General features: G+C 38.8%; 1 protein-coding gene across 2 annotated transcripts in view; it reads left to right on the top strand.

Moving 5' to 3' along the window:
• The window catches only part of dab1b (DAB adaptor protein 1b), a 46,510-nt gene that overhangs the window by 602 nt on the left and 27,080 nt on the right, over nt 1-18,828 (top strand). The window lies entirely within an intron of this gene.

The raw sequence follows: 18,828 nt of genomic DNA, 5'->3' as shown, positions 1-18,828 counted from the left end.
GTTTAATTCAGACTGTAGCTGTGTGAAATGAATAGCTACATCACGCAGATAAGATGCAAACGATTAAAGCATTTCTAAACTCCAAACACTCCTGTCCTGAAATTGAAATGAAGCGAGGTGCTACTGAACTGCGCGCAAGTATCTCAGTCACCGGTTTAGCAGGTTGAACGTGTACGATGTGAAGAAGTCACAACTTGATGTGAGGATCGACGCACGTACGCGCACAGCGGGTGAGAAAAGCTGTGTGCTCGACGACCTGTGGGTGCATGGATGCATGAATGGATGCGCGCAGCACCGCGCAGTCGTGGTGCTGTTTCGCTCAACTATGCGCAAGGCAAAGTCTTCATTGAACTGCGCAGCTGTCTGGCTCCTCTTCCTCTCTGCATTCAGGGTCATGGGTCTCGAGCGGGATAGACACCATCGTGTAGTGGAGGCGCGGGGGCGAGCAAATCAGGTCAGAGTGTCAGCTGGCGCTCATATTTGGACACACAACATTTGCTCGTGATCGAGAGTGATGTCATGCCCCCTCATGCGGCTAAATTTGACTTCTAAAGACTGGAGACGTGTGGTCACATTAAATGGCCGCTTATGTGGTGTTTAGAAATATACATTAATAAAGTATAACAGGTGATGTGCACCCCTGCTGAAATGTCACATGTCTGCAGTTGTATCCCGAGGAAGCCCTGCAAATGTCCACAACCCACCTAAATTGGATCTCTCTTTGAGCTCCTGACCCATTTGCCACTGCTTGCTGGTGCCATGTTAGGCTCATCTGCCCAAGGCCTTCAGAAACATGCCCGCTGATTGTATGTTATCCATGGGAGCGATAGGACTGTTTAATTAGCCAATCCGGGTTTCAAAATGGCCTTAGAGGGTGAAAGTAACTGCAATTGGACTGGCAACCTGTCCAGGGTGCCCCCCGCCTACTGCCCAAAGGATGGATGGATGGATGGATGGATGGATGGATGGACGAATGGGTGAGAGTACTGGCCCGCAATTACATCAACATTTATTCATCCTCTGACTGCTCCGTTAGCAAGTCAATCCCTTGTAAAGGGTTGGCTTGTTGATAAAACCACATTTTCAAAATTCATTGTTTTTATTGTATTTCTCTTATTTTGATCCTGAAATCCCGCAGCCAATCCGTCACACTTGCTAATTGCAAAATTGTATTCTTAGTTTTGATAACTGCGGCGTAATAGGTAGTGGCATTAAAGGGCAGAGTAAGTTGAATAAACCCAAGACAAATAAAGCCATGACTGGCCTGTAACAGCAGTATAACACAGCTAAAATTTGAGGTATGATTACTCAGTCCATTGGGCCAGTGATAGAAAAATTTCTTTTGAAATGATGTGAACCACTGCACTTTTGTCATCCATTCATCCATTTTCTTTAGTCGCTTCTTTACAATGGGTTGACTGCACTTTTGTCATCCATTTATCCATTTTCTTTAGTCGCTTATGTTGTCAGATAATAGATATGTCTTGGTACGGTGCAGTCAAGCTGTACACGCCTGCTAAATACATAGATTAAAATAATAACATTGTCAAATCAATACCTTTCTGACACTGAGTATTCCCATCTGCGCAAGGCAGACTTGTTGACGTAGCACTTGTATTCGATGTAACAGTTGGCAGTGACTATACACGGTAACAATTAATATCCAACAAATCTACAAAAAACTATAACACTCTTGCTGAAATATTTACAAATAGATCAACACTGACCTGACTGATATTGTTGCCCTCGTGGGTGTTATTGTATCATAGTGTTAAACCTAACCCCCGGGGCTAATACTCAATGAGAGGCAGAATGACCAGTTGAAATGCACAATTCATTACTGGACCATATGTCTATCACATGCATTGTTTGTGCTTGAGAGCTCATGGAAGAAAATGGACCATGGCCTTGACATTTACTGTGGACGTTCTTGAAGAAAACAGAGGGGCTATTAAAGGGACTGTTACTGGAATTTTGTGCTTCACTGCAGTGTTGTTGGAGCTTGGCGTGATATAATACGAGGCAAAAAAAAAAAAAAAAGATAAAACAACGTTGGCGTCAGCATTGAGAATCCGGTAACAGAGTTTATTGGTGACTTGTGCCAAACAGCCCTAAGTAATCTCCTTATTGAGGATGTTTTGCAACAGATCTTAAGCTGGACTCCCTGACTTGATTGGAGGACAATCGGCGATTGTACAATCCCCCCCCTCCGTCAGCACACAAACACACTCACATATTTTTCTGTTGTTGTCCAAGCCTGGTCTTTGCCGCATGGTGTGATTTGTGACGCTTAAGACAGGTCTGGACAAAAAAAACAGCGAGCATCACTTTTCCAGTAAGAAGGCCTTTGTCGGGTCTCCCAGTGGAAACACGTCTCTTAATTTAGCTGCTGACAGCAAAGGCTGAGAGTGGTTTGGGGAGCTATAGCTTACCCGATTAAGCCCATAATGGCTTTTTCACTTAGACACAAGAATTATAGACAAAATGGGGACAGAGAGTTTGACATTTTCTTTTCATCATGCACTTTTGGGATACTTGGCTTTTACACAGAGGATGAACATGGTAACGAAATGTTAACACTTTTCTATAAAAATGATCAAAGTTTTTCTGTCAGGTTTTTTGTACATTCATTCAGAAGAACATTTGGCTGATGAAATGGTAGCTCTGTGTGTGTTTCCTCTCCAGAAGATCTCCAGAAGATAGACAGATAGACAATAAAAAAAAAAAATGCCCATCTTTACAGAACTTAACAAAATAAAGGCATGGAATATATTGCAAAACAGGCACTGTCAAACCCTTTTGAGTTGCCTAATGTTCCATATAATTTGCTCTTAATTTGAAAAGAAAACTCTTTTGGTCATGGCAACATCACGCATTCCATAAGATGCGCTGATACTTACCCCTGTAAAATCTTATGTACACCTTGGAGTGCCTTCACGTACCCCCATTTAAGAACATTTAAAATGTATTTTACATAAAACTAAGGACTTTGCATGCAGCCACCAAAAATGAATCATAAAAGGCGCTCTCTATTTATTTTCCAAATTGTCTTGTTTATATAAACAATATTGAATACACAACATGTAAATTGTGAATGATCCAGTAATCCAGGTCCAGTAATTAGAGTCTGATAATTAAGTGATTAGGAGGCACTGCAATCTGCCATTATGTTGGGTCATGTTTTGCCGAAAGCCTCCTGTGCAGCTGCCTTGTTGTTTCCTTACTGATCACTATTTGTGCATTAACTCCACTTGAACTAGGGTCCTCTGAGATAATGTGTCTGACTAACAAGGTTACATAGGCGTGGAAAAAGCATTCGTATTAGAAAACCAGTTTTCAATGTGTCCTGACTCTTTTATAAAAGCGTTAATAACAAGCGAGATTGCGCCCGAGTTCTCATTTTCCAGTGGCCTTATCACATTTATTTAATGTATTAATGAAGATATGGCCTGTGGCGGAGGCAGGTCAGAGGTGATTGGACCTGCCCCAGAGAAACAAAAAAAGGAGATTGCTCAGATAGTGTTGCATTGGGGACTGTTGAATGCTTCTCATGGTGCAGGGGGTTGTGTAATCAACTTGACAGCTGCGTTGTAAGTTGACTATTTATCAAAAGGGTTTTTCATGGCAAAGACACAAACACCATATGCTTTGAAAGTGGCTAACCAAAAAATAAGAACAAGACACGATGAAGTTGACATACTTAAACTGCAAGCTAATTGTTGTGGGGGAAATGACAATGGCTTATTTATCGCACACAGAAGTGGCCTTGTACATTTAAAAAACTTTTAAATGAATATTTAATCTATCAGGTTGTTTGGACTGTCCTGACTCATTGATGGGGTATGGCCACAGGGCAAAATATGCAAAAATATTTCATTGTAATATTGCACACGCACACGAACAGTATACTATGATTTACGTACTATGTGCCAAGTACTTCGCATATACGTACAGTATGTGATGCGTTTTCACAAAAGTCTTGTCGTGGAGACTCATTTTGAGTAGACAAAAACAAATTTTTGACAGAGATGTCCAGTTTAGGATTTCTATAAAAACAACCTGCTTAAGTTCTCGACTTTCATTTCCAGGTAGACAAAAGGTTCAAATTGTGAGAAAGTTTATGAAAATAAGGGAATAGTAGATGATGCATACTGAAAAAAGAATGTGTCAAATTGTAAACAGGTTTGTCTCAAAACTAAGTATATCAACTTGTCAACATTCAAATGGCTGTAACTGTCAATTTTCCACATATCAATGTCTCAGTTTTCATTTTCAGATATAAGCCCCTCACTCTTTTCTACTTATTAGCAATGAAGCCCAACTTGACCAAACACTAATTTCAATGGTATATTCAACATGACACATTTATTCTGTTTTGTAATATTGAAAGAGTTAGCTCATTCTATTCGTATCAAGAATGACTTTCTCCTTTGACTTTTTTTAAAGCCTCCTTAGTTAACGACTGAACATGATTTCAGGATGCTGTTGTGCGGATATGAGGGCAACAAATAGTGACAACATCTTGTAAACAGGCTCCAATTACAGCTGAGAAGACGAGTCAGGACTTTCGACAGGCGTCAATCATGTCGCACAGCCTAAACTGGAGTCAGTGTCTTAGAAATACCAACACAAACACTGTCGAGTATTCGATAAAACATACAAAAGCCAAAAGCAATTAGCTACTTCTATTGTGTTGTTAGATTGCCAGTGATATCTGTCCCTTGTCCCGCAACATCTGGTGTGTCAGTAAAGTATCGAGCGTGAGGCCAACGGTGTCCAAATGTTGAGCATGTTGGGAGTCAGAGCCTGTCTCGCTTCCAAAGGACATCTCCAATGCATCAATGACATGAATCATCACAAGGGACATGTAACATGCCAAACCAGTGATTCATTAGGACTCAATTAGCTGGGAGGCATGAGTCGCCACACCATATGCCTTGAGCTGCCACGACAATCTGTAGCCGCTCTCCGTACATTTACGCTAGGTTCTGCTTGGCCCTGTGCAATTTTGCATCAGTGGTGTGTAGAGGCAACCCCGTCGGGTTACCGGTGCTGGGTCGTCATCTTTGTTCTATTAACACAAATCAGTAACGGACATTAAGCAGTGCGGTTTCCAGCTACCCTGCCTCCAATCCGGAAATGAGTCAAGATGACCTTCAGCTCAACTCATATTATGCCAGTTGGCACCCTGCGAAAGTCTTGAAATATTAGGCAGCTGAGCCCCACATATTAGAGATGTAAGAAACACCCTGCTCAATATCGACTAAGCACAGCATGCACTGTCAACAAAATCTATCTGTCTTCAAACCTCGTTTGTCTTCTTGTCTGTGCCAAGGTAAAAGGACCTTCTCATCGCGTTCTCACACTCGCCTTCCAGTCAGTCTTCCACAGTCTAACGTCTCCCAATTTAGATCAATGCTCTGCTTAGAACATGGAAGGCAAACACTGAGATCAATGCCTGCTGTACACATTAATATCAGTGACTTGATACATGTATTTCTTAAATTTCAAATTTCAAATTCACTCAATCACTCAGTTATCCTAATGAGGTACGGTAGACAAGCTTTATACAAAAAAACCAAAAAAAACACTAAACCAACACAACTATTTGTCCATTGTTTTTTAAATGTTTTCGTCATTCCGGGGGCTGTCAGAAAAAACTGGCAGGCGAACTGCCCACCAATACAAAACACCATATGCCATTGCTGCTGTAAATTGTGAATAGTGTGGACACACGTCATCTCTCACCCACAACCAAGCACACAGTGGGCTTCTAAGTGTATTTTTATTTTATATACTTTTTTAATTATCTTATTTGTGCATCCTGGGTGTTCCATGAAATCAGTTATCATGTCTGTGGTACAGACAGAAGCCAATGGGCGTTACGCATGTTAAACCATGCATGCTTCCAATAGGCATGTCATTTTATTAAAAAATGAAACAAAGAAGGTAATTATCACATAGAGAAGTGGTGTGTTCTCACATCTATAAACAAATGATCAAAATTTCACCCTGTCATAATGCATATTTTTTCCATTGTGTGGTTCCACTTGAATGTGAAGTGGCAAATTATCGGATTACTTTTTTAACCTCTTTTAACAATTAACCTTTTGACAACTATGATAATGAAAGTGTAAGGACAAATATGACCACAACTATTACACACAATGACCCCAAGTTTGCCAGCTTGCTCACACTTCTCTACCTTGCCACTCAACTTCTGTTGAAAATTAATTTATCATTACTCCACAGCTTAGCATTGATAGTATACCAAATTCATCCCATTAATTTATTTCAAGTAATCATTTAGTAAATCTAAATATAAATTAAACAAATTTCAATGGTAAACAGACCATTCCTAATTTATAACGAATGAAGAAAAGTAAACAAAAACACAACTTGTCCAAAAGTTAGATGAGTTGGGTCATTTAGTAATGCCTGTATCCCACACTGCAGGTATGACCAACTGGTGGGACAGAAATCAGCGATGCATAACGTCACGTGCTTCATTTCGCGCATTTGCATACCTTACTAACGTGCACCCATGACAACAACCGAGCCTGAGCTGAACTCCTTTTTCTACCCCGAAAAGTGGCTCCAAGATGTTCTGTGGCTTGAAGCATATTTAAATGTGGCCTCGAGAGTTACTGTTCATTTCCCAAGCTAGCAGACAAAACTGATGGGTTTGATACAAAGTTGAACATTTTCAGTCATTCTTTGTTTGACAAGTATGAAAAGAGCACATGAATGTAGTGCAATTTATACCTTACAAACAAGCTAATTGTGAAGCAATAGCTAATGGCCCTCTTGTTGGGTGGCGAGACAAAGTGCATAAAAAATGCAGTGGATTCCACTTGCCCCGCTTATTCCACAAACTGCGTATCCACCCCGTCGCGCTGTGCTACACCATGCCGTGTCACCACAATGACATTGCACACCGACTCTCTGCTGCGCGCCACGGAGTCCCTGGGAGGTCAGACTGCCCTTGTTCGGGACTACCAACTCACGTGAAATTAAAAAATAAAAAGTTTTCTAAATTTCCATAAACTAATATTAATCATTTGAACTTTAAGTGAATTGATAGAATCCTGACTCAAACAGTGATATCTACTTGTACATGGTTTACGGTACCAATTAACAGTAGGAAAGCATTAGCTTTTTTTGTCTTTATGTCAATGACAGAGAGAAGGAGAACCACTCGCTTTTGGGTTCATCCAATCAATCAAGGATAATACAATCTTATCAATGTGGAGTGAATTTTCTTTGTAAATATGGATGTTTTTTTTCTTGTTTGGTGCTGAATTGTGGAATTGACCAAGGCGGCAGAGCAGCTCTTTCAAGTCCATCTTATGCACATCCCATGTCTTCCTATTCTGAGGGTATTTGTTTGTTTACCGAAGCGGCTCGGACTGGCTCTTGGTTGCATATTTAGCGGAGTTTAGGCATGGGCAACAGTTGTCGCCCCGAATACTCAGTTTGCCACCTATTGATTTGCATATATAATATGTTTCAATCATCAAATTCACTTTTGATTTCTTTAAGATATTTTCCACAATTTTTCATGGAAAACTCACAGTGAAAGTTCATTATTATTATTTTTTTTTGCAATGCATTTCAAAGGCAACCGTTTTACGTGCATTCCTGGCAAGTCCATATCCCTCATGCATAGTGAGGTTTCACTGTATATGTGGGCCGGTATCATCCCATGCAGACCGTACTGAATAGTGCGCTGTAAAACTGAATATATAGACCCAAAGCAGTGGCCTAATACGTTTTGCGCGTATGTTTGATTTAACAATCTTGCCCGTGTGGATTTTCATGAATTGCTATTTGCTTGTTTCTAGACAAACCTTATGGTGTTTAAAAACAACAGAACAAAGTTGCCCTGCCAAGTGTGTTTTACTTTCATTTCTAGTGAAAGCGGAGCCTTCCTCGCTAAAATGAAATACCTCTCCTGTCACATGTGAGGAGAGCAGGAGGAGCCAAATAAGGAAATCAAGTCATGTTAGTGAAGCTCTGCCCTAGTACTAGACACGTGCAACCACCCAACTGCACTCCTCCAGCGTTTTCAGCACATTACGCCGAAATGCTCGGTTCGTGTGACCCAATTCATCAGCCTCTCCTCCCCATTCATCTGCTCTCACAGATGCACTCCACGAGGCCCCACGAGCAGCGCAGCATCCATCACCTTTGAGTGGTGAGGCCCTTTGGTTGCATCTGGTTGGCCCTTCATCCAATCCTGTTCCCCGCAGGCGGGACCGCAGCTCCATATGTGGTTGATGATTGTCATGTGGCGGGCTGGCGGCAGAAGCTGGCGCTGCGGCGGATGACACACGTTGGCTTTTTTGTGTTTTACAAAATACGTCATCAAAACCAACCTCAGACGTTTGTTTTTTCGTTGACAGCCAATTTAAATATTGGCTCTGTACAGTCTTTTTACCGCCTTACTTTTTCATCTTCACCCAGGAGGTAATTGAGGCGCTTAGTTTAGCCTGGAGGAGCTATCCAACTCAATTCTCCGCGATTCGTTGTCATGTTTACTTTTTCTCTTTGAGCAAAGTGTGTCTCTTCTTATTTGACTATTTAAAGTTTGATCATTTAAAAATGAGAGATCATTTGTGCATCTGTCCAAGAAAAATCCTCTTTCATCCTTGATGTACAAAAATATGCAGCACTACAAAAAAAGAGTGGACCAATATTCTGGACATATATTTTTTGGACAATAATGTTATGGTCTGTGGGTATTTGTTGTCTATAGGTTGGTAACAGCGTTTTCTGTTTTGGCCTTTTATTGATTTGTATTTGTCTTGTCGAGTTGTGGGCTTTTGTCCATTTAAGTTCATGTTTTTTGTTTGCCTCTTGTCAGTGTCTCATCAGTGTGAATGCATTCACCTGTACTCATGAACATGCTTTCCTCGTGTCTGCCAATCATCTCCCTGCTCCCTTGTCTCGTCAATTTTGAGTCTATTTATTTTCCTGTTTTCTTTGAGTTCTTGTCGGGTCAAGTTTATTTCAGTTTTTTTATTTTTTTTTTTAGTTTGTTACTTTTTATGCAATTTTTGATCTAGGTTTTTTTTTTTTTGCTCATCTTCATTAAAAAAAAAAAAAAATATATATATATATATATATATATATATATATATATATATATATATATATATATATATATATATATATATATATATATATATATTATTTCAAGCACACCCACCTCTCTCCCTCCCTGCATTCCGTGTCCATATCCTCTCACATCATGTCCACACCTAAGAAATAAGGTGAAATTGAAATTCTTTTGTTTTTTTCAAAACAGACAGTGTGCCTTCTAATCAGTTTCACCTCATGTATGGATGTCATACTTATTTAAAGTTAAATAAATGGTGTGCTACCCGTTGCTCAGGGTTAGAGTTTACTCCATTGTCCTTTGATTGATAATTAGTTAGCTCTACATCTTTAGTTTTCTCTATTACAGTACAGTATATCATATGGAATTGATTTTGCCAGTATTTAAGGCCAGGATCTCAGTGACATATTGTCAGGACATCACGTCATTTTGTGTTAAAAGGACATTTTGCAAATCAATACAATTGGTAATGGATTTGATCAGATTGTGTTGTTTCAAATTGTGTAAGAAATGTGTGCATTATACCATTTAGTATGTTTTTAATCTTGACTTAACAACCGTTCTAGATTTACTTTCTCGTGTCATCTTGCCTCATTTTTTGAGATGATAAATTCCCATTCAGGAATTTGTAATCAACCCTGTGATTAACATTAAACTCAGATTAAAGTAAAACGCTGATGCCTTTTCCACTCTTGATGATGGATGACATTTGATTCCCCTAGACATCTGTTCTGGCTGGATAATTTGAGCAATTTTGACACGGAACCTTCTTAATTAAGTTGAAATCACTTTTGTAGTGGCACCTGCGGGGAGAACGCTCTGTGTTTCTTGCTGTGGCGTTGCGGTGAGCGGCGAGCATCTGGAATTACGACAGCAGCCAGCATGACGTCTTCTGACAAGACCCTTTAGATCACTTCTCAGCAGAGCACCGCAGTGGGGAAACCACACTGGTGTTTTGCTCTAATCAAACATCAAGCGTGTCGTGACTCCGAAGCTTCACTCGAGCTTGTATCGGCTCATTCTTTTAGATTTATTCAATAGGATGACTTCGAGTGAAGTTCTGCAGAGACTTGTCCAATACAGCACGTGCGAGATCTTCACCTTGCCATTCTTGGGTAACTGGAAGATATGGAATATTTAATTGATCATTAGCTGCATGATTAGCTGCCAATGAGCTGTGGCCGGCGTGATTTAATCCCCCCAGTCTCGAGAGTGCGATAACATATGAGATGACAACAGTTTCACAGCCAGTTTCACGCCTCCCATGGCTCCATACGTCGCCGCAGCATAATCGCTCAAGTGAGATTAATGAGAGATGTTGAGGTGTGTTGGAATACTTACTAATGACATGCACGCCATACTGTTGTACAGTCGGATGAACACACAGAATTATACATTCATGTGGGGTAAATCCAAATAAAATTTTGTAATATGAAGGGAGTAATGCTTTACTAAAGTAATGTAAATCTGTAATGCATTACTTTTTGCTGTAATTTGGTAGTGTAATATATTACTTAGAAAAAATAGTAATATTGCACTCATGTAATGAGCGACATTCCATAATCACAATCCATATTTCCAGTGTGTTGGTGAGAGTAATATAGTAATAGTGATGTAATGCATTACATTTGAAATAAAGTAATATTGTAACGTCACTAATTACTTTGAAATGACAGTAATAAGTGATGAATTATGCATTCGAGTTTTGAAGTAACTTGCCCAACACTGGTCGCTAGTGACAATGTGTTTCTGTATAAAATTAAACACAATTTAGCAATAAAGTTCTCCACGTTCCACTTAATTTGCCCCCAATTTGAAAAGGTACTACTACTCAAGTCAAGGCATTAAAAACTTGAAATTAGGTCCGCTGATACCAGCAGAGACCCTGAAATGCCTTCAATTGAGAACCACTGCACAGAAGTACTGTACGCCATTTGGTAGACTATTACTGTCCCGTGCACTTTAAATAACCCTCATACACTTGGCTTTATATCATAAACTTGCTTATACAACAACAACAACAACAAAAAAGCAAATAACTTATGAAAAGTCTTGTTAGACATGCTAACTTTTCTTTTTATGTAGTGTCTGTCACTCCTATTTCGATCGCAGGCTCTTTCTGCCAAAAGCTGCAATCTGGAAGGAACCCAAACTGAATGTGGAATTTTCATCGCTTGTGAAATATGCTTCATAAAAGGAGGATTTCAAAGATGTGACTTCTGTGGACGTTTGATAAATAAATGAGTCGCAGCGAAGATAATCACTTTTCACTTGCAATCAAACTTGTTTGGGACTCAGGGGCTGCAGGAAATAATTAATGTAGGGAGGGTGCCTAAAAGCTTTTGGAATTTTTTGCAGTTTCATTAAAAATATCCAATAGATGTGCTGCTTAACTCGGGAAACAAACTGATAATGCTCAATAGGTATTACAATTTTCTGAAAAAGTATCCCTCATAATCCAAACCAAGTTCTGGAGTTCAAACTATGATTACATGTCAAATACTGTGTAGCGAGGATATTGTATCGTTTTCATTTTATCTTTAAATGATTTTTAAAGCCAGAGGACACTAAAATCAGAAATGATACGTTCAGCAACATATTAAAGGCTCTGTAGAGCTAAATAAGTTGCAAGCCTTTTACCAATTAGAAAAATGACTGCTTCACTTTTAATTGAATGCAACAAAATATTTTTTTTTTCTAAAATTAGCCATATAAAGTCTAGTATAACATAACTTGGTAAAAATCTTTTCAGCAGAAGTCTTCTCTGTCAGGTGTATTCACATAGTACAATAGCTAATTTAACAAGCACCGCAGCACATGCATACATTTTATTAAACTAGCTCAGCTGCACCTAATGTTTGTGTTTATTTTTGCATGTTGAATATTGTATTTTCTTGCAGTCTGCTCATTAAAAAGAAAATTGTGAAGGTGGAAAATTTGTATTGGGCATGGTTTTCTAGAACAAATGTTGCCCAAATCTCATCTCCTTCTCATGGACACAGCCTAGCGCGACATCACGTCTTGGCGGATTTGTGTCTCGTCCCATCACTCGTTGGGGGGAGTGTATCGGTATATGTGACTTCAGTCTTAATTGTACTTCCATTTTATATGACTTGTTTGCAACAACATTTTTAAGCGAGTTAGACATAAAGCATAAAAGCGTAGGAGTTGCTGTGTTTTTGAGAGTCTGCTTGGCGCTTCATTAACATTGTTTTCTAGACTGCTTTGGAGCATGTAGTTTCATATTGACTATAAAAGAACTTTTTTTTTTCCTGGCAGCATACGTGTATAATGAATGATCAAAACACAGAAAAAACGTATTAAAAAAGGGCTTTGATAGTTAATCAAGAGGTAACTTAATTCTACCTCAATAAAATGGGACAACTTTTGACTAAGCTCAAAAGGAACAGTGGATGAATGAGCGAAAAGAGAGAGGACGGGGGGCATTTCCTTCATTAATTGCTTTTAGAAAATGAAGTAATGACCCAGGCTATGTAGCTATAGTCTTTTGTAACTCATGAAAGAAAGCACGGGTGGGGGTGGCAGTTAAATAAACATGCTTCGGCCTCTTTTCACAAACAGCCATTCTGTTTGCCGGTGAGAGAGACAAAGAAAATGAGGACAGATGAGAACCGGCTCGAGCGGGGAGGGAAACATATGAGCAAAGATAAAAATGAAAGATGCTGGAGAGTCAAATCAAAAGATTACAATGATAATGAAACAAAGGGAAACAAATGAGGAAGGGCACAGTGGCTTGTGTGGTGTTTGTAGAAAGCTTCTGGAGTCCATCCAGCTGTCTTCATCTCAGCATGATAAATAGCTTGTTTCAACACACAACAAACCTAATCAACGCTGTACTAAAGACGCCGCAGGGAAGACACATCTCATCAGGTGTTTGGACAATTGGATAAAGTATTTCATGGTTATGACAGGAGTCCAGGAGTTTTGCTTTCATGGGTGTGTTTCCAGAACTTGAGTGGAATCAAATTTGAACCAAAAATAAGGCTTGAGTGCTACTGTTTCATTTTGCTATTTGCAACATAGCTCAATTCAATTTTTTTGGTGTACCAATTTTCTTCATTAAAAAAAAAAAAAAAAACTTTCACTGGAACATCACAACACCATCCATCCATCCATCCATCCATCCATCCATCCATCCATCCATCCATCCATCCATCAAAAATGTCTTCGGGCAGCAGGCGTACACTCTGAACTGATTGCCAGCCAATCACAGGGCACACATTGACGATTAATGCTTCACATTCACAAACACACTTAAGGGCAATTTAGAGTGTACATACCTACCCTGCAAGGCGGGCCGAAATCGGAGTACCCAAAGAAAACTCATGCGAGCATGGGGAGAACATGCAAACATGTGAGGTGACGGTGTGAGCCAGTCTGCCACCATGCTGCTTTATGAAAAAAACTTGTACTTCAACCAGCCACTTTTTTAAATGAAAGAATTTGCTTCATGGGATTTCTTTATACCTTTTTAGTAGAAATCTAAATCTTTTTTTTTTTTGTTGAACAAATCAACCACTGTCATTGTAAGGTCCAATTAGGCCTGTAACGTTTACATCCTGTTCATTTTCCATGCCCACACATTATATTCCATGTATGGTGTGTGTGACCTGGCTCTTCCCGTCATCATTTTTTCAAGCCACACAAAATTATAATGATCAGTAGTCTATGTGTATTTGTTAAAACTTCCCAAATTTACTAGAGGGCGACATTTTCAAACATTTTTTCTGGTCTATTATTATTTAGGCGCTGGTCTACTTTTGTCTGCACTCATACTAATTATTTTTTTCTGTTTTAGTACTCACACTTAAAGTTAACACCATGTCTGTGGTTTCTACAGTTACACTGCAATTGAAACATAACAGTAATATAAATGTAACACGAAAACATCCAGCTGCGGGGTTTTGCCCAAGGCTAAAATACAACATCATACCTAATACAAGGGTCGAGAGTGCAATTAGCAAATGCGTCCACTGGATGGCATTATCGTGCTTTACATGACTCTCAAATAGTGGATGTTGGTTCTCATTTATAACTGCATGCCTTACAAAGATAGATGATGGTTTCATTAACATTTGTCTAAATTTGACTTTCATCTCTCACACACATTACAAGTGAAACCAAGTATTGCTGAGATTGAAATTGCAAAAAAAAATCTTTAATTAGGGAATTAAAAAACTTCTATCTTGCATTTCCTGGTCAAGAGCCAATCAGAGCAAGAATGCAAATTTGGTCTGCGTTCATTGGTTATTTGAAACGCTTCCCAGAATGCTCTCATCTGCAAGAAACCTGAAACCCGGACTAAGAAAGGGACCAAGTCCTAATAAATTTCTGTATATACATATATATATATATATATATATATATATATATATATATATATATATATATATATATATATATATATATATATATATATATATATATATATATATATATATATATATATATATATATATAGGTGTATGTATGCATGATCTGATTTTGGTTTGTGCTTAGTCATTCATCTGAAACAGAATGCACTGTACTCCAGCAGTATACTTACAGACAAGCTGCTTAAAAGGGTAATGGAGTGGCCAACACAAGGGGCAGCACATTACTGCCCTCTGCACTGCTGTGGCCGAATGGGTTAACCATGCCCAAGTCTGTGCGAAGCTCCAAGGCTCCAACACTGACACAAATCTGCACAGCCAAGCAACTGTGCGGCAATGATTATTTAGCTTTCCAGCTACAGCTGCTCACCCCGAAGCAATGGGGCATCACTCTTCAATAAAAAGCAAATGAGTATGCTCCAAACATCCAAATAGATTTTTTTTTCCTCAGAGTTTTCCTCATCACCTTTTACACTCTTGACACTTGACTGTTCCATCTGAGTCAGTGACCCTCCGTCTTGTCAGAATGAGGTCAACCAATGAGCCGTGGTTAAACAAAGTGAGCTCAGATGTTGGCTGTTCCCCTACCTTCGGAGGCAAGAAAGACGGGGGAAGAAAGAACTAGGATGCATTTTGGTTTTGATTTAGTGTATAGCGCCAATCTATTGTGCATGTCTCAACTTTTCTGCTTCCAAGTCATGTTTATTTTTTCCCACTGTCATTCATCCCTCCGTTTTCAGCTCACGTGACCATGCTCTGTCCAAATTGGAATAGTCTAAAATTTGCATGGGTCACTATGAAATTTGACACAATTGAGCAGAGACACTGTGCCTTCAGCATGAACACAAATCACTTTGCTTGACTTTTCCCCTAGCGCCGCCATCTCATCAGTGTGGTAATTAGCCCATGTTAATGAAGCAGAAATGTTTTCATGCTATCATTCCACACTGTTGTTGTAAAGATGACATATTGCACATGCTTCATAGTTCTACCTATATTTAAAATTAGACATTTTATGGAAGGATTCCTAGTATTTGTCGAGCAAGAGTGGGTGAGCCAAATGAAACATTGATTCGGAGCATGTCTCACATTCAAGAAAATAATTTGAAGAATAGATGGTCTGGAGAAGTAGTTGTGTACTACAGTGGCAACTGTGTATCAGTAATTTTGCTTGCTGCAGAACGGCATGCTCTGCCAGTATTGTGTGTCACAGTTTTGAGAATTATAAACTCATAAGTAGGTCGTATTTATACTCATAAACATTGAACTTAAAATTTCTTACTTCTGCCATCCACACTTTAGCCTACTGTACTATCTTATATCTTCCATTCCGTAGAGGGGTTATACAAAAGTACCAATTTAACTACAAACATTAGAAATACATGAATATAAGTTATGACAAATTATGGTTCATGACATATAACAATATCAAACATTGTCACTTCCCTTCAATTTATCATCCTTCCTTCAACATATATCACGAATTCTATAAACGTGAAACTACTATTTATTTATTTTTTACCATCTTGTAACTTACAAATTGGTCTTCCTGACCATTTGATGGCGATATAAAGCAAATGAAGCTTTGAGGTTTGTGCATCAAATTGGTTGGATAGCTTCACTGCATTGCGAAGCTTCATTTCGCTACTTCTATTCAAAGTTTAAGTGTACTAATCTAAAACAATAATGATGTTACCAATACTGTCAAGGCAAGGAAGGAGTACTCTCAGGAATTCAATCTATTTTAAAAGAACCAAACAGCAAACAATGCACTGGTAGGAATCAAAGCCCAAAAGTGAGATTCAAGGTAACAAACCTCAGATGGGCATAAATTAATCAGCAAATAAAATAATACATGAGTAACACTAACAGAAGCAGCAAACGCAATAAACCAACAAGGACAGACAGAAAACAGGGAACAAAATATTGTGGAAGCGAAGTGACAAGACTACGAGGAGCACCTGGACAAAATAGGAGTGGCTAACAAAGCTAATTGAAAGCTAATTTATATGTATTGTATGTTTATAAGTATATACGTATAGTACTTGACATATATTTTATATTTACCATATAGCTAAATTCCAGGAAAATGTGCAAGTCTAAAAATTCTGAAGTTCCTACATGTTCATGATATCGATGTTTCAGGTTGAACATGTAACATTCTGCGACGCTAATTGATGTCCAAATTATCCAAATTTCATCTTCCAGCAAATAAAGTAAACTGCGCTAGCCCGAAAAACTCTATCTGTTACTATCATTAAACGTCACCAAAATCATCAAATGTTTTAAAATGTACAGGTTCTTTTTAAGGAAAATACGTACCTTACTTTTTAAAAATCGAAGTTGAGCATAGTCCAAAAAAATGATAAATTGACATTACAGTGTGATAAAGACTGCAATCATTTTGTAGATTGTTTATCCTTTATCACACATTGCTTAAACTTTGCTTAAAACACAACCACCATTGCATCTTTGCAACATATGACATTTTGACATTTTGTCAAACCAGGAAATTAGAAGTAAAACATTTCCAACAGTATATCTGTAAATCAGTGAATCAGCCTGTAAAGTCTGTCCTGTTATTTAAAAAAAAAAAAAACTTTTAGTTTCTCCCATTTGTGAAGCTGTCAAAATCATTTTGCTTGCATGAAACCCGATTAACCCTTTGAATCAGATGGTCACGCATGTTAATGAACTGCACATTTACGTAAAGACCCTTGTGCCAGTCCTCCACTCTTTGTCAGAAATCTAATTAGCCCAACAAAGAAAATTAACCTCAATTTTTAATCAAGGCCTCATAGAAGCTTGTAAAGGCCACAGGAGACCACCTGATTGTTGATTGTAAGGCAATGATAAGGACTAATTTCGACAGAGGAAAAAAAAAAAAATCACACACATTTGGCCTGGATATAACACTCGAGAGTGGGCCTTTGACATCATAGGTGACATAAAGTTACACAATGGGGAGAGCTACTCAGCTTGGTTGTGACAGTCATGTCCTGCTCCGTAGGCTGGGGGGCGTTTTTAAACAAAAATGACCGGCGCAAGGTGCCAAGGTCGCTCTGTTGAACAAATGTTTCATCGGCCCTTGGCTATACTAATCCTTGGCCTGGAAGTCATAATGGCCGTCACTCGGGCGGGGGCTCACCCTTCCACACAATTCAAGTGGTAGAGCACAGACGGTGCCTTGCACTGTGGCGGATGGAAGCGGAATTGACCATATGTAGAGGTAAAAAGTTCATCCTTTGCTTCTTATTGGTGACAAAATTCACAGAGGCTGAGTATAAAATCTCACTAGGAGATGGTGCAGTCTATTAAAAGGATTTTCTTTGTTAGTTCTTTCATCTTAACCCAATTTAGGGGTCATCACAGCTAATCCTCCTCCTCTATCTCATCCTCGTCTTCCGCTTATTCTATTCTAATTCCAGCTATCTGCAAGTCTTCTGTCACAATATCCAGAAATCTCTTCTTCAATCTATCTACCTGGAGTTGCATTTCGGTTAAATATGATATAAAAGACCTTTATATACAGAAGGTACTCTCGCCAGCAACGGCACCATTTAATCCCCCATGACAGCATCTCAATGAGCAGTAGTCTACTACTACTGATGAGTACACTTGTCAATGATGTTTTTCATTGGGGTGGGCCTTATGCTATTCCTATGTAAATATCAAGTTTCTGAACAATTTTACAACACCGCAACGACTCGTAGATGGAATAACAAATGTTGTTAACTTACGCACTGCCATTGCCATTGTTCTATGCCTGATAAAAAAAAAAGAATGGAAACTTCCACATTTTCTGGACTATAAGGCGCACTGATATATAAGCCGCAGCAGCAAAATATGAGCAAAAAATTGATTGTTATGGATAAGCCGCACTTCCATTTGATAGTTGTTCCATAAATTGACACCTCAAAAAGATACACACATTTGCTTGTTGGTGGCATCACATCTGGTGGCTAGCAAAACAAAAACAAATCACGGATAAGCCGCATTGGACTATAAGCATCAGGGCTCAAAACATGAGGAAAAAGTTGTGGCTTAGAGTCCGAAAAAATTGGTTATTATATATTTTTAAGTTTTCTTTTCTTGTGAAAAGACAGAATCTATTATTTCATTTGCCTGTGTATTTATTAATATTTAACTTAATATGCCATGGGTCTAGAATATGTTAAAATGCTGTAAAATTTCTGAAAAGGACTGCGAATAGACACTTGATGACACTAAGCTAATTGAGGAATGCAGTAATCTTGTACTCTTGATAGTCAATACGTAAACACTATGTATAAGTCTGTTTGGCCCAGTGGAGGT

Source organism: Hippichthys cyanospilos, chromosome 12 (genome assembly GCF_059441005.1).
Source record: "Hippichthys cyanospilos isolate Australia breed blue-spotted pipefish chromosome 12, RoL_Hcya_1.0, whole genome shotgun sequence".
NCBI lineage: Eukaryota > Metazoa > Chordata > Actinopteri > Syngnathiformes > Syngnathidae > Hippichthys > Hippichthys cyanospilos.
This window is presented reverse-complemented; position numbering and strand designations above follow the sequence as displayed.